Raw genomic sequence first — 15233 nt, 5'->3', positions numbered from 1 at the left:
ATGCTTTCGAGGTGACCTCAAGGTAGCACGTGAAATAGCCTGAATACACATTTCTATGAATTAGACATAGGCCCACTGCATAGACACAGTCTTGTAGACATTAAAGTGCTAAAGATGCTTGTCCTGCAAGGAAAACATGCTCCCTTCCTCTAATGGGCATGACCTCAATTGGAATTCCCAGCATTTCTCAGAAAAAAGTGATATTTTCCTGAATTCCAAGAAAAATTGGGAAATGGGAAAAAGTATCCTAATTCTCCTTTGAGAAATAAAGATTGATAATCATCATCGATATGTTACTATTAATAATTCAATGGATTCTACTGGCATTGTGGAAAACAAGAGCAGAAAATGCTGGTGGCAGAGTCGAAGGTGAAGGTGGGCATTTCTAGGCACCAAGATGGGAGCAAGTAGGAGAAAAGTGGACACAATGTAATCAGTCAGCCTTTATTTATAGCTCTTGCCATGCTATAAATGTGTGTCTGCTGCTATTGGTGAGTCATTCTTTCAAAAATAAATATTAATAAGTTTATATGCGTAGTATATTTATGCAAATCCTACTAGTGATGATCCAAGAAATAAGAAATTTTGGAAATATATTAAACCCTTACATTTGAAATTTATACCTGTGATTATAATTTCAACTTGTAATTTATGTAGGCTTGTCAAGCTTGCTAGGAAATCTGAATGTCACATTACTTGGGTATACCCAATAATGTCTGTGGGCATTTATCAGTGTTTGTATATTCACTATATTATATATTATTTGTTCTTTACGAATAATTTAACAGATCCAGCAATCCTACTTCTGGGTATATATTCAATACTCCCATGTTCCCTGTAGCACTATTCACAATAGCTGAGATTACAATAGCTACCTAGGTGTCCATCATTGGGTGAATGGAGAAAGGGAATGTGGTATATGTACATAATGGAATAATATTCAGCCTTAAAAAAGAAGGAAGTACTGTCATTTGCGACACGGGTGAACCTGGAGGATGCTGTGTGAAATAAGCCAGGCACAGGCTGACAAGCACTACATGTATGACTCACGTGTGGCATCTGGAGAAATTGAACTCGTAGAAGTGGAGTAGAATGGTGGTTACCAGAGGCTGGGGGAGGCGAGTGGATGGAGAGAGAAGAGGTTTTGATCAAAGGGCACAAAATTTCAGTGCATAAGAGGAGTAAACTTTGGTGATATATTACACAGAATGGTGACTGTGATAATAATGTATTGCAAATTGCTAAAAGAGATTTTAAGTGTTTTCAACATGCAAAGAAATAGTATGTGAGGTGATAGATTTGTTAATTAGTTTGATTTAATCATTTCACAATGTAAACATATATCAAAACATCACATTGTGCCCCATTAATATATAATATATACAATTATTCTTTGTTGATAAAAAATAAAATAAACAAATAATATAAAATATTTTCATATTTAAAAGAGGACATGAGCTTATATGAAGCAAACCCAAATGCTAAACTTGGTGATCCTTTTGGAAGGTTCTTAATGATTTGACCAACATCAATGCAAAATGAAAAATATTTTTTTTTTAAGTCTGGACTATTTGTCATGAAACAAACATCAAGACTATTGGATAGGACAATTCATGTTTTGTGTGTTTTAAAATTTCATGTCAAGAATATTTTACAAATATTAAATATTATTATATCATCATTCCATTTTTAAAATCGTTCTTATCTGGAATTTATTTTGTGTTAACAATCCCATTTAGTGTTTTCTATTATAAAATGTCCATATCAGGTGGAGAGCATTTTTACATGTTATTGAAATATATAATTGTGTCACGTATTCTGGCTCATAATGATAATAATAAACCATTTATTACATAGGGTTTTTTTTTTTTACAGGAAATCTCTTAAATTTACAGCATAATTCTCCCACACAAAAAATGATCACTGTTTATTAGGATGCAAATGATTCACTTTTATTTTGGTCACTCATTATTATTTAAACACATGTAAATAAAATGTTAGGAAAAAACACAGAATAACAGAATTTCAGGAATTCCTGAAAATTCCTAGGAATTCTGATTTCATAGTTCTGAATCTCAAAAACTAGTATCTGTGAGGAATTTGAAAACACAAGCAAGGAGCACAGGCTGGATTCAGGCCACGCGCATCCCCTGGGCAAGCGACTTTGTGTGTAGACTGCACAGTTCAACACATCGGCCCAGCCTGGCATGGCACAGTAGCCATGTCCAGCCTCGGGACATCAGGACACCTTCCCAGGTGCCTCTGCTCCTTTACTGAACCACAGAGCCGCTGTGATCACCTCTCCCCAGCTCTTAAAAAGTATGCCAAACACTGGCGCAGAAAACTTTGCCACCTACTACCCTCGCTGGGGTGGGCAGCTCGAGCTACAGACGGGGACATCGGGGTCAGACATGGCCTTTTGGAGGAATTAGAAGAGCTCTTGATGTTTTTTCCAAAGAGTCCTGGTCCATTATCTTCATTTCATCAGTACAAGGAAGCAGAGAGGCAGAAGGGGCAGAGACATAGGGTGGGCTGAGAGGAGGAATAGCGGGAAAGTTAGAAGCCTGCTCCCTGATGCAGCAAGACTGCAGTGGAGTTGGAGTTCTGCCCCCGACTCACTCAGTGGCCTCGGGTGAGTCGAGCTACCCCTCTAAGCTTCAGTTTCCTCGCTGGTGAAGATGGAAAAATAAAAGTTCTCATATGTTCAGATTATTCTGAATATTAAGTGAAATATAACACATGGAAAGTGCTTAGCGCAAAGCACTCGGTAACCGTTGGCAGTAATTATTTCTAGTGCTTATTATTATTGTAGAAAACGTGCGGTGCAGAGGCCTGCCGACTTGCACAGGTGGCCCTCGACTTTCGCTTTCAGTTCTCTAGCAACCAATAAAAGGAGGGAAATACAGTGAGTTAATACAGGGAAGGGAAAAACTCTCACCGTCCTAAAATAAAAATAAACCAGTTGCCAGTGAGTATAACTGATCCTGGTGCTAAGAGCAGAAAGAATTTTCTCCCTTAGGATTTAATGGGGCAGACACAGAGCAAAGGGTGAACAGCCTCCCGGTGAACATGGCAAAGACAGTTTCTCATAATGGCCTAATTATTGGCTAACTACTTTGAGCTTTTCAGCTATTTAGGATGTCTGTGTGGTATCAGGCCAAAAAGGGATGCACTATTTCTGTCCCAGAACAGCTAAGAAAAACATTTATTGATGAAGTGCTACTTAAGCTTGCACAAGTTATTCATCAATAAATCATGTGCAAATGTGATACTTTTGGCCAGACAGTAAATTGCTTGGAATTCTTATAGTTCCCACAGGTAAATATTCTTAACATAGCCAATAAAAGAAAAAGTGTATCTACAAATGATTTAAAGGTTTTTGACACAGATAAATGTTTTATATGGAGACACAAAAGGATATTAAAAGTCTATGAAATGCAGAATTGAATGTCTCTAATCTCAAAACAAATACACCTGACATTTTAATTTGTAAAATTATGGCTTAAATGTAGACTCTAACTGGAAGAGAAATGTTAATGTTGTCCTGATTTTCTATTTATTATTTTCCAAGTAGAGCAATGTCTGTGATTGTTGAAAAAAATGTGATGAGCTCGTTAACACCCAACAGGTCAATAAACTATCGCTTATTATTCATCCAGAGCCATGAGCTCAGATCTTGGCACATAAGTGAACGGAGTTTATATTTAATTATTTGGCTTTGACATATGTTCATTTCAACTTGCAAGTTTTATATATGCATATGTTCTTTCCTTCTGGATTTTTAGAACAATTTAATTGTTAAATTAATGAATATACTTTACTGCATTTTGACTCACCAACCTTCCAACTTCTTTTCTCTCCCATAGCTGATGACTTTGCAGCATAATTCTAAATGAAGCAATAAACTCCCTTTTTAGCTACCTTACTGATAAGCATTTATGTTCTGCCTTCTGCCATCCTGAGGGTTCAGGTCTTATCAGCTACTCCCTGCGTAGAGAGACCACATTAAATCCATTTCTGTATCTAGCAGGGAATCTTGCTAACATAAGCTGCCTCTCCACTTCTGCCCAAGTGGTGCAGGAAGAGTTTCCCAAGGGTGAGGCTTTGCTGTTCTTCACTCTCAGCTCCTCCAGAGCAGTTCTTCCTGCCTCTGAGCCAGTCTTTCCTTCTGCTGTTGACATTTTCTCTCTCCTGTTGCACCCCCTCCCCTCCTCTCCCTGCTCCCTTTCTCCTTGTAGAGATACTGTTTTATTGCTGCATTTGCTAGCTTTATAAGGACGTCATTTTCTCCCCTGGCCAGGACTACTTTAAAATCTTGTAAGGATCGTGTTTTTCTTTCAATCAATAGCGATTGGAGGATGGTTTGTTAATGTCTGTGCTCCACCCTAATCCTATGAGTCTCTAAAAACACAGTGACGTTTCAGTCATTTTTAAATAAGGTATGTGAAGAACCCCTTTGTGGAATAGGAGAAGAATTGTGGGGTATTTCGTTTGTTTGGAAATGTGGATTTATTAATCACAGTATTATAATATAAATTAATACAAATAGGTACTCTTCAGTAAAGTGGGGTAAAGTGTTGAAAGTCCATAATTATAAGTAGATCTGCATTTTATACATAAGAGGTTAAGTGTCCTTAAACTGAAGAATGAATGTCTGAAGCCAAGGTTGAATGAAATCCAGTTGAAATCCATCTCTGTGTGCATGGAAGGGGCATTGGGTATGGAATTTAATACTATAGGATCAGTAAATGCAAGAGAAAAGTTGAGGAGACTAGACTAATGCCAAGAACATGGTTGGGCAGCTCTTAGGTATTTGGAGGGGGCTCAGAGGCTGGGTCTGTGCTTTCTCTCCCCTGTGGGCATTTGCAGCCTAGGGCTGTCACTTGAGGCTAAGATGTCTGCGCAGGCCAGACACCAGTTCTAGACTCAGCTAGAGTAGTATTAGCAAGCAAGGCTGGAGGCGTCTGCCCCTACTGAAGTGCTTCATTCACCTGGTCTTACTCCCGAGTACTTGCTGCAAGGAGAGAAGAATCTAGGACTAATTCCCAGGGCCATTTCGCCAGGTGTAATCCTCCCTGCAAGATGCCTGTTTCTGCACCTGGGGTTTTGATCAGAGTCCAGCTGGGAGAGTGGGGGTGGGATGATGAAAGTTGATTTAGAAAGATGAGTCCAGCGGCAGGGGGTGTGCCACATGAATCTGAACGGGGAGGGACAGGAGGCCGGTGACAGGAGGCTGCACCCGTAGAGAGGATGAGCATCATCTCGTGTTTATCCTCTGCCCCCATCCACGATGGGTTGGTGAGGGGTGGCCTAATTCATTTATTCTGTATGATCAGACTCCTAAAACACTGGCATTGATTTCACTTTTCCTGTGAGCCAGGGAGCTTGCTAGTCATTCTTTTGTTCTGTATCCACAAATTCAGATTTTTCAGGCCATAAAAAGTAAAGATGCTGGTGGTTCCCCCAGCTTAGCAGCAACCAGAACTCTCCCCGAGAGTGACACCTGAAAGACATTCACATCAGAAACACCACCAGGCTGCAAGCTTCAGAAGAGATTCCCAAGGCTCTCTCCCTGGCATGCTCAGGAGTTCTTTTCTGGAGGGGGAGTCTCGGCAGAGACATTTTTCAGACTTGAAAATCTTTGTTAAAGACCCGCTTTTGTGGGGCTCAGTTCCTTAATGATCTACAACGAACCGATTCAACGCTGATTGAAATTCACACGCACACACACACCTTAATTGGTTAAAGAGCTCTCCTAAGTATTATTGGGAGTTATATGATTTTTTTCATTGCAGGAATTTGATGTACTTTGCAATCAATTACAGTTAATTAAATTCCTATCCCATTACTCGGGTTTTGGGTATGGAGCGGCAGGTAGTTTAATCCTTGTTTCATTGGTGGAAAAGCTGAGAAATACTTCACTGCAGGCCACACAGAAGGCAGCTGCAGGCTGGGACCGAGTCCAGGGTTCTATCTTTACAGCCCGCTGCCTGGTGGTTCTGTCTCATTGTCAAGAAATTCGGGGTCCAGGCGCCTACAGCGCTAGCTGTTGCTCCTTCCCGTCTTCCCTCTTGTGTGGATTTCTTCATTTGAGTAAGAGGCTGAACGTAGAGCACTTCTTATCAAGGAACTCGATACTGTGTTTGGAAAGCAGTATTAGAAGGTGCACTTTTGCTAGGTTTTCACTTAAAAAGATGGAGAAGATTGTGATGGTGCAGAGTTATTCTCATTAAAAAGAGTCTTTCAAAAATGAAAACTGATGGTCACTGTTTATGCACCCAAATCAACCTCAGTAGTTAGAAAGGCAAATTAGTCCAACTTTCTGGGGAAACATTCTTTAAGTTAATACAAGTCTTGCTACACTGATGTGGGTTGACTTTTATAAAAAGCCTCCGTGACAAAATGAGTAGAAGGACTTTTGTGACTTAAAAGAAATTTACCTGTTTGAAATTATAAGATATTTGAATTCCATTAGCTAACAAAATTTCCACTCAGTAGAGCCTGCATTTATGTTTTCGTAGATATTAGAGTGTAAAAAGCAAATGCATTTTAAGTACTGGGATTACTTGAAATGTGTGTTACTTGTGTGTTTATGCTGCCCTCAGAAGAATTAGTCCTCTTTTATTTTTATTACAAAGGAAATCGTGGAGAGGTTCCTCATTTCCAAAGGGGAATCTGTACTCCACAAATAAAATAATAACCTTTTAAGTTATTGGGCTTTAAACTCCCCTTGCCATTGGCTGTCCTAAATAAATAAATGTAGAGAAATAGCAGAGTAAAGACAATTAGATGAGTGTAATACAACGCTACTGACTCAACAGTTTATCCCACTGCTAGCTAGCATTGTACTGCCACACCCAGTTAACTGCAAAGCGACCCGGCTAGGGCTTAATTATATGATGCACATGCCCGTTAATTCTGCATGAGGTTTTTGATGGGAAAGAATTGTGATAGCTAAAGCAGTTTTATAGAGAGATCTTTTGGGGGAATTTGTTGCCCAACATATTTGTAGCAACACCTATTTTTTGTTCCTCAAAATACGCCTTTCCCCCCAAATGTATTTGAGAAATCTAAGTAGATCAGAGACAAGTAGCACTGGCTAGTTCCCTGTTTGCATGCGGTGCTAGGCTGCTTTGCTTTTCGTTTGAAAAACACATGCTCACGTCTTGTTACAGGAGTTTGCACGCTGAAGAATTTCTAAACATATGAGTTAAGGAGTGAGTAAGAGGGGCCAGCTCTGGTATAAATGATCTTTCATTTTACATCTGTCTGTAGGTAAAATGGGCAATCGTTACGAGAAATTGCATATTTGGTCCATCACCGGCTGAGGGCTGTGGCTGTTTCCCAGCTCTGCGGTGGCTGTCTGGTGTGCCCTGGGACATGCGGGGCACAGCAGAAGCACATGTTGCTCTTCTTGTCTTTCCCTTACTTCCTTCTATGCTGAAAAACTTAAAATATTATACAAAGAGTACACTAATATAGGCTCGCTGTAAAAATTTGAGCTGTGCAAAAGAATTAAAAGTCCCCTTCTGGGACTGGGGCGCGGTGGCTCACGCCTATAACCCTAGGACTGTGGGAAGCTGAGGCAAGAGGATCGCTTGAGCTCAGGAGTCCAAGACCCCCTCTCTACTAAAAACAGAAAAGTTAGCCAGGCGTGGTGGTGTGTGCCTGTAGTCCCAGCATCTCAGCTCCTCGGGAGGCTGAGGCAGGGGAATCACTTGAGCCCAGGAGTTGGAGGTTGCAGTGAGCTGTGATGATGCCACTGCACTCTAGCCAGGGCAATAGAGGGAGACTCTGTCTCAAAACCCCCCAAAAAACAACAATGTCCCCTTCCAGATATTTCTCCATGTACGTATACATACATAATTTGTATACATAAATGAAATGAAATCATGCTATTTCTTATTCTATGGTTTTTCTTTTTATATTTAATATCATGTCTTGGTGATTGTTCATATATGCCTCAGTCCTTTTAATTAGTACATAGTATTCCATTATAGGTATATATCATTAATTTATATAACAATTCCCTTACTGATAACCTTTTATCTTGTCTTTCAAATCAATTTTTGTTCCTATAAACCATACTGCAGCAAATATTTTTACACACTCTTTGGATATGTACAATATTTCTGTAGGATAGATTCCTTGAAATGGAATTGCTTGGGTCAAAGAGAAATGCATGTTTAAGTTTTTGATAGTATTGTGAGTTCTCATTCAGTGGGTATAAAGTTTTGTTTATGCAGGATGAGTAAGTTCTAGAGATCTGCTATACAACACAATGCTTACAGTTAACAATATGTATCGGGCACTTAAACCTTTAAGAGACAGGTTTCCTGTTACATGATCTTACCAAAAAAAAAAAAAGGCAGGGGTAAAGGACATTTTTGTAGGTGACGGCTATGTTTATTACCTTGATGTGGTATTGATTTCACAGATATATGCATATGTCTAAGCTCATCAAACTGTATACAGGAAATATGTGCCGTTTTTATATATCAAATATACCTCAATAAAGTTGTTTAAAACAAAGAGAGAAATATATGCACACTTAAGTTTGAGAAGCCTTGCATTAAAATTTCTTAAATTTGGCCGGGCGTGGTGGCTCACGCCTGTAATCCTAGCACTCTGGGAGGCCGAGGCGGGTGGATCGCTCGAGGTCAGGAGTTCGAGACCAGCCTGAGCAAGAGCGAGACCCCGTCTCTACTAAAAATAGAAAGAAATTATATGGACAACTAAAATATATATATACAAAAAATTAGCCGGGCATGGTGGCGCATGCCTGTAGTCCCAGCTACTCAGGAGGCTGAGGCAGTAGGATCGCTTAAGCCCAGGAGTTTGAGGTTGCTGTGAGCTAGACTGACGCCACGGCACTCACTCTAGCCCGGGCAACAAAGTGAGACTCTGTCTCAAAAAAAAAAAAAAAAAAAAAAAAAAAATTTCTTAAATTTAAAGGGACATAATGAATAATAATAAACCAAACAACTTTGTTTATATAAAAAAATTTTGATAGCTTCTTACAGAAAGGAAATGTCAATTTATGCTCTACCAGTAACGTATCAATGGTTTTCAACTTTGAAACAGAGTGAAATCAGTCAGGGCTCTTAAAAGCAAGAACAAACATACAAATAAACAAAACACTCTGCGCTCAGGTACCTTTTGTGGAAGTTTTGAATTAATTGGTCTGGGATGGAATGTAGGCATCGACAGTCTTTAAAATCTCCCTATTAAAATTGTTCATCTAGGATTGAAATCCATTGTTATAAATTCTCACCAATTTGTAGTTTTTAAAAATTTTTTTAGTTTGGCCAAAGGAAAAAAATGTATCTGGTTTGAATTTGCACATTTCTGATTACTAGTGAGGTTGATGCATTTTTTTTCCTATGTCTAAGAGCCATTGGATTGTCCTTTGCCTACTTTTCTGTGTGGTTGTTTGTCTTTTTATTCTTGATGATGCAGATTAATCTTTTGGCTGTTATATTAATTACAGATATTTTCTCTTAGTTTGTTGCATGTCTTTACTCTTTTGTACGTTAACAGATATCAACTGTTTCTTCATGGCTTATGGGTTTCGTGTCTTAGGAACTAGGAAGGTTTTTCTGAAGCCATGTCAGAACAGAAATATTTTCTTATTTCCTCCTGGTAGTTTTATAGTTTTTTCTTTAAATGTTCAAATCTTTCTCTGGAATTCACTTTACATATAGTATACAGTAGGCACTTAACGTTACCTTTTTTTCTCTAGATGGACAGTCAGTTGTATCAACACAGATTCCTGCCTCATCCACTCTTCTCTCCAATGATCTGGGATGCTACCTTTATCAAATTCTGTAATCTCACATGTGAGAGTTTTGTTTCTGGATCTTTCTCTGTTGCATTGATTTATGGGGATGTTCCCATGCTGTTTTAATTACCATAACTTTGCTATTTATTGTTTGGAAGACCAGATAGGTGTCTTGAATTTTTTTTTTAACTGGATGAGCATGGTGTCTCATGCCTGTACCCCATTACTTTGGGAGGCTGAGGTAGGAGGATTGCTTGAGGCCACGAGTTCACGACCAGCCAGGGCAACATAGTGAGACCCCCATCTCTAAAAAAAAAAAAAAAAAAAAAAGTAGCCGAGCATGGTGGCACATGACTATAGTCATAGGTACTTGGGAGGCTGAGGCAGGAGGATCTCTTAAGACCAGCAGTTTGAGGCTGCAGTGAGCTATGATCATGCCACTGCACTCCAGCCTGGGCAACAGAGCAAGGCCTCATCTCAAAAACAACAACAAAAAAAATTTTTTAACTTTTTTGGTGAATTTTCCATTCCAGATCATCTTTAGAAAGAGATGAAGTTAAAAACAAAACTCAAAAATTCTGTTGGCATTTTGATTGGTTTTCATGAATTTATAAATTACTTTTGGATGAATTGTAATTTTAATAACCTTGAGTTATCTTATTTTAGGAACATGATGTGACCATTTGTTTATTTAGTCTTTTATATACTTTAGTAAAACTTAATAGCTTTTGTCCATACATATGCAAAACATTTCCTATGAGATTTAGTCATAGATATTTATTATTTTGCTCATACTGGCATAGGAACTTTTTTCTAAATACATTTTGATTTGTTATTCTTAGTGTATGAAGAGTTACTTATTTTTAAATGTTGCTCTTGTACCCAACTATTTTTATGAATTATTATAATTACTGAATTCATTCTTTTGAATCTTTTTAGGAAGCCAGTTCCATTTGCTATACATTTTTCTTCATTGCAATTAAATTGCCAATTTCTGCAAGTTTCCGTGGCTGCTTAAAAAAGAATGTGTGTAGAATCTTTGCATTATTCCTTCCCCATTCCTGATAAAAATTCTTAGCAAGCTTGTTATACAACAACCTGACTCTAATTTCTTTAAGAATGTATACATATATATCTATATGTATTTTTTCTTCTGGAAACGGTATTTTCTCTTTTTCCTTGGGGTTCTGTTGCATCTTGGGTTTACGAGCGCTGAGTCACCAGTATAGAGGACGTTTGCAAATAAACAGAAGGCAAAGCAATATATTTTACTACCTTGACTCACAGGGTTATACGCCACTCGCTGTGAGCACTTACCTTTTAGCATTTCTAATCTTGGGAGAAGAAGAGCATCTCTGAGCCAAGCTTACACTGGGCGCCAGCCCTCTGTAATCACTAATGAACAGTCCCTGGCAGGGTGCGCTGTCCCTGCTCTCTGAGTGGCATGTTTGTAGGAAAAAATGCTGTGAACGTTCGGAGCCAGCTGGAGGCTGCGCGACGGTTGTGTGGCTGCTCCAGGTCTCACCCGCTGCTCCTTGATTGCAGACAGGGTGGGGCTGTCCCGGCCCTCCCGGCCCTCCCGGTCCTCCTCGCCCCTCTGCCTGCCCCCCCCCCCCGCACCCCCGTCTCACCCTGTAGAGTTTCCCCTCTTGGCTTGTAGTCTCCTTTCCTGAACGAAGGTGATAGAAGCGTTCATTTCAAAGTCTCTTTATGGCGTGTGACGAGTCACCTCAGGCTCCTGCCCCAAGTTGTCCTCTGTTCTCCAGGTCCCCGCAGTCACCTGAATGATCTCCAGGCATCCACACCTGCCCCGTCCGGCAGGGGCCTCTGCAGCCAGCGTGCTCTGTTCAAAACGTCATCAGCTTCTGTTCGCCAATCTTGAAATAGATGAAATTTCCCAACCTGGCCGCCGGGCCCGAGCAGCCCAGCTAGCTTTTCAGCTCCTCCTGTACCACTCTCCCACTCTGGGATCTGGCCACATGGGCCTTCTCTATGTCTCAAACACCGCATACTCCACTCCACTGGCGGGCTTTTGCATGTACTCTTTGCTCAGTTGGGATTTTCATCACCTCCCTTCTTCTCCTACCTGGGAAAGCACCTACTCCCTGTCCAGATCTCAGCCCAGACGTTCCTCCCCTGGGGAGGAGGCCCCGGGCTAGATCAAAGTCCCTGTGATGTGCTTCACCGCCATGCTCGTCTCTGGTGTGACACCCCTCAAAGATTTCATTTATTTGAGTGAGCTTAAAAAAGTTAAAATCTTTCTCCTCCACCAAACTATGAGTTCCAGGCAGGCAAGGACGAGTATGCCAGGATGTCTCTAGTTCCTATAACATCTAGTTTGGCAAATAGTAAACATGCTGCACAGTCGTCCAATGAAAGAAAGCAAACATGAGTCGAGGCAGCTTGCTCCCTGCTTCACTCTCGAACACGCGACACGGTTCATGCCAACCTAGTGAATGTTTGTTTCTTCCTTATTGACAGTGAGAGAGAGGCATCTCTCTGTATACCAGACAGGGTAATACTTCATTTCAAAGATTTTATTTGAAGTAATTAAAAAAAAAAAACATGGTTTAGAAAAATATCCTCAGTTCATCTTGTCTTTCAAAAAGAAATTTTAATAAAAGTAAGAGGAAGCGACATTCATTCAATCTCTGCATGTTTGCAACCTGACGGTGATGATGAACAAATGCCTCCTGGTCATCAAAAGGAATGTGAACTGCAAAAAGCCCAAAGGCCAACAGAGCCCGGGGATGCTTGAGAAGAAACAGTGGCAGGACGACAACTCGCAAAAGAATTGCATCAATTTAAGAAGTGGAAAAGCTTATTGGAAGCATCTTTCAGAACCCTTCAGAAGCTAGTAAAATAATATTTTACTATATTTTCTCCAGCTCTTAAAACCTCACAAATGCAAATGCGTGATAAAAATGTGAAAATAAGTACTGGCAACTAATTATGTCCTCAGGGGAGATTTAATTGAAAAAGGAGTGTATTTGCACTGTTTCTCCTCAGTTAGATGTTTATGGCACCTGGACAAAGTAGAACAAACATTCGAAAATCCTTTGACATGGCTGGTATTTAAAGAATAGCAATTGGCTAACATTTGTGGCTCTGTATGTTGAATATTTTGGCCCTGGTCCTCTGGTATTCATTCTGAAAGATTTATAATCCTTTTGGGAGTGTGGTCAGTGACAAGAGTAGAACTAAATCCTGAAATGTGGAAAAACTAACTTTCCCTAATATAAAACTGTTCTAAAAAAATCCCTCAAGCCTATGAATATGTTTCCAGATTTTCAGAAAAAAAAAAAAAAAAAAAGACTGATGATTTACAGAAAAAAAATTTTTTTTTTCTAGAAAGATCTCACTTCTTAATTGTCAGTTCTTTGATATTGGCCTAGAGATAATTCAGAGAAATATAAACTCTTACTTGTGGCACAGCTGCGGCAGTAAAATGACCTTTAAAAGTTTATGTCATTGGTTATAGTGTAAATAATGAAATAAAGCTCAAAAGTTGGAAGTGGTCTAGAAGAGAAAAATGAAGACACTTGAAATAGGAAACAAAGATTGTGCTGAGTGTATAAGCTGAAAATTGCTACCAAAGAAAATATTAGGATGCAAGAATAGCAGTCAAGAGCATCCTTGCTCCTGCCTGGCTGAGGACACCGGAGCAGAGCGCTCTTCTGCGGGGAGTGGACCTGCCCTGGGAGGAGGCTCTGGGCTCAGCTAACGCCTGACACCCTGTTCCTGGTGGCCCTGCGCTTTCTAGTCACGTTTACTCTGCCCAGAGAACTCGCTCTGCCTGAAGCTCTTGGTTTGGATTTTCAAACTCATGATACAGAAGCCCAGCTTTGTTCCTTTACAGATACCTCCCCTGACCCCTAGTCTAGAAGTTTCTGGCTCCTTTTAACCATTTAAATTCAGGGGGGAATAAAAGGTTTGTTCAAATGAAAATGATTTTTCTTATCTTCTTGGCTCTTTCTTTTTTTTGTGCATTATATAATTGCCTGTAATAAATGATGGTCCACATGTAGAGCCTGCTTTATGATTTACAAAAATTATCTGCCTTTTGTTTTTCTAACAGAGGAACAGGAAGTGCTAGCATGTAGGAGTCTGATGCCCCCAAATAAGGGAGTTTATGAACCTGACGGTGAGAAAGTCAGGATTTATTATTTTATATTTTAAAAGCAACTGGAGGAAAATTGGCGGGGGTTAACATTTCTCTTGATAGTAGGGAGAAAAGGGCACTAAAAGCTGTAAGAACATAATTTATTGTTTTAAATGTAAATAATAGAAAATTAAGGCTCTGGTCATTCTAAACTTGATCTTGAATAGAAAGGACCTCCTGGCTCACCCACTGGGAGCCTTCGTGTGAGCAGTGGAAACTGTCAGTGATAGTTGTTCATAGCGTTTCTAGAGATGTAGAAGGAATTTTCTTAAAAGGAGTAAGAGGAAAGGCTGAACTCTCAACCTTTCCATCTTCACTCGGGATCCTCTAGTAAGCCCATTGCGGTTTCTTATTTTAATAGCAACCTACTGTGTTGACTTCACAAGAGGGTTTGCTGATGGGCCACGAGTGATATGAAGGAGGACGGGGTTGGACACTTGTGTGTAATTTCCATTCTCTGTGCTAAGCCCGTTATACAGATTATCTATTATATAAAAATATTTTTAATAGTTATATATTTTATATACTATATTTCTAAATTTTTAAATTTCTATATAAGCATAAAACATTTATATATGTAATAATGTATATATTATACAATAGATAATACATATTATCTATTATATATACATTTTATATGTGTGTAATTTTTCATATATAAAAATAGATAGTGACAATGTAAAGTAATGATTAGCAAATGAAAATAAATATAATTTGAAGGTTTCTTTCCTTAAAAGAGAGAGCAGTTTGAGGCCATTGGTACTGTTTTGAGGCAGGGATTACAGGTTGTCTATTCTGAGCGCCATTTACAAAAATAGTCTGTTCTTAGATCCAACAGAAATACAGGTTTTGTGTGTCATGAACGACTTCAGTACTTACGCCAGCACTCTCATTTGCCAGCCAGTCTCTGTAGCAATATGGGCTACGCTATGTTCTTCAGAAGATTTTCAAAGCGGTCATGACCAGTGGCCACTGTTTAAGAATTTCTGCAGTGAATTCAGGTTTTAATCTCCCAGCAGGTCTGGTTTACGGATCAGTCATTAATTTTTTTAAATCATTCAGATTTTGTTTTTTATCTTAAAGGAGCAGCTCACCATTGCTCTTGACACGTGGCGATTCACCAAGCGGACGCTGGGCCAATGATTCCCTGCGCTGGGCCAGCCCCTCGCTCACCTGGCAAAGCTCTCTTTCTCCTTGGTCCTGCCCATCAAGTCCATTTCCAGATCCTACTGGAATTGGCTTCTCTATCGAAACCCACAGCCATCCCTCCACCTGCTCTAGGTCCCAGTC

The 15233-nt window shown here is 39.7% G+C and overlaps 1 protein-coding gene across 1 annotated transcript in view; it reads left to right on the top strand.

Moving 5' to 3' along the window:
* The window catches only part of ODAD2 (outer dynein arm docking complex subunit 2), a 137970-nt gene that overhangs the window by 24726 nt on the left and 98011 nt on the right, over nt 1-15233 (top strand). The window lies entirely within an intron of this gene.

This window comes from Eulemur rufifrons, chromosome 25, assembly GCF_041146395.1.
Source record: "Eulemur rufifrons isolate Redbay chromosome 25, OSU_ERuf_1, whole genome shotgun sequence".
NCBI classification, from domain to species: domain Eukaryota; kingdom Metazoa; phylum Chordata; class Mammalia; order Primates; family Lemuridae; genus Eulemur; species Eulemur rufifrons.
Note: the sequence above shows the minus strand (reverse complement) of the source record. Positions and strands in the feature narration are given on the sequence as shown.